The sequence below is a fragment of the Penaeus monodon genome, chromosome 4, assembly GCF_015228065.2.
Source record: "Penaeus monodon isolate SGIC_2016 chromosome 4, NSTDA_Pmon_1, whole genome shotgun sequence".
Classification (NCBI taxonomy): domain Eukaryota; kingdom Metazoa; phylum Arthropoda; class Malacostraca; order Decapoda; family Penaeidae; genus Penaeus; species Penaeus monodon.
This window is the reverse complement of record NC_051389.1, coordinates 48,607,448-48,609,947: the sequence shown is the minus strand read 5'-3', so window position 1 is coordinate 48,609,947 and position 2,500 is coordinate 48,607,448.

Sequence of the window (2,500 nt, the reverse complement as noted above, 5' to 3'; positions counted from 1 at the left end):
ATAATAGTAATAGTAATAATAATAATAATAATAATAATGATGATGATAACAATAGCAATAATAATAATAATAATAATAAAATCATGAAAATAACAACAACAACAACAACAACAATAACGTAATGTAAATACTACTTATGATAATTATAACAAAGATAATGATCACAATTAATAACAATAACAGTAATAATGATGATGATAAGATAATGATAATAATAATAACAATAATAATAATGATAAAAATAATAATAATAATAATAGTAATAATGATAATAATAATAATAATGATAATAATAATAATAATAATAATAATAATAATAATAATGATAATAATAATGATAATAATAATGATGATAATAATAATAGTTTTAATAATGATAATAATAATATTAATGATAATAATAACAGCAAAAATAACAAGAACAGCAACAAAACAGCAACAACAACAACAACAACAACAACAACAACAATAATAACAACAATAATAATAATAATATGATAATGATAATAATATCAATAGAGATAATGATAATATTAATGATAATAATAATGATAATAATAATGATAATAATAATGATAATAATAATAATAATAATAATAATAACAATAATAATAATAATAATAATAATAATCATCTTCATAGTAATAATAATAACAATAATAATAATAATAATAATAATAATAATAATAATAATAATAATAATAATAATAATAATATTGTTAGTAATAATAATAATGATAATGATAATGATAATGATAATGATAATGATAATGATAATGATAATAATAATAATAATAATAATAATAATAATAATAATAATAACAGTAATAATAATCATAATAATAAAAAAAATAATAATAATAACAACAATGATAATAATAATATTAACAATTACAGCAATAAGAAAAATAATGATTGTAATACTGTTAATACTACTACTAATGATAATATCAGCAATTACCCAGCTATGGGTAATCCGAGTAAAAGTTGTAGTAGCAGTAGAAGTAGTAGTAGTAGTAGTAGTAGTAGTAGTAGTAGTAGTAGTTGTTGTTGTTGTTGTTGTTGTTGTTGTTGTTGTTGTTGTTGTTGCTGTTGCTGTCGTTTATTTTTATTGTTATCGTAGTGGTAATAACAATGATAATGATAATGATAGTGGTAATAATGATAATGATAATATAGCGACTAAAATAATTGATAGTACGTTACCAATAACATTGTTCGTTTTTTTTTTCAACTATGATAATTCTCTAGTCACATTTATTATCGTCAAAGTCAGGGCACGGAGTCAGAGCATATATATTGAAATATCATTTCAACTCCGACCTCCCCAAAAATATTATTTGACACGTGTGACAACAAGACCGTTTAGAAGTTACGCTTTAATCCCGATTTGGTACCTTTAATACTAAGGAAATAATAAATAAACAGAATTGTAGTAATGAATGTGCTTTCTAAACAATAATCCCGTCACGTGCTATTTTGTTTGTTTTTTTTTACTTTAGAGGCTCTATGACGCCATCAACACTTTTTTCCGTTCCGTTTTTCTTTCTTCACACAATACTGAACTGCATCTGTAAAGCGCATAAACACCAGGAAAAGAATTAAGAAAAGATTTTCCTTTGTCAGGATGTACTATAAGTGTACGTAACATCATATTTGAATTGAATTAACTAGACGACTATGTAAGCGACATATTTTCCGAAACACGCCTAGAGCTTTACCAGGTGAAAGTGCAGGCAAACCCAGTAACGTTTGGGGGAAAATAAAACGGTCACAGTAAGAAAATCTGAAAACAAAAATCCTCTGGATTTTTGTATTTTTGTCCGCTTCCAACTGTGGCTGTGTTGTATTACTAGTATATACCCACCAGCGAACACGTGCACGCCTGTACACGTTCACATCTACATCCACACATCCACATATGTATATACACATACACACGCATGCACGTACGTATACATAGAGATACAATGCACGCACACACACACGCACGCACGCACGCACGGACGCACGCACGCACGTACACACACACACACACACACACACACTCACTCACTCACTCACCCGCACGCACACTCACAAACATCCATTCATTCATTCACTCTCACCCTCGTCCAAGCACTCAGAGAGAGACTTCGCGACGGTAACGAAGAACCGCAGCGGAAACCACACACACGCAGCTCTCAAAGTCCGGTGACCTCAGCATCCAAAACCGCCAAACGAAACCAAACACCTCCTAGAAAACGTTTCCGTCTGGGGGACCCGTAAGAAACCGTTCCGAGTAACTCATCGACCTTCCTCGGTTCGCTTCACCCTTTTCGCCGGGGTTCAAAGAGTCTCGCGAGTTTCGTCTTGGGCATGACTTCCGAACCGCCCGAGCGAGGCTTCGAAACGACCCCTTTGTTAGTGCGGGAAATGCCTTTATTCGTTTTTAATAGTCGGCGTTTTATCACGGCGGAAATTTCGTTCTTCCGCCCGTTCTCTCGGCAGCCTCGCTTTG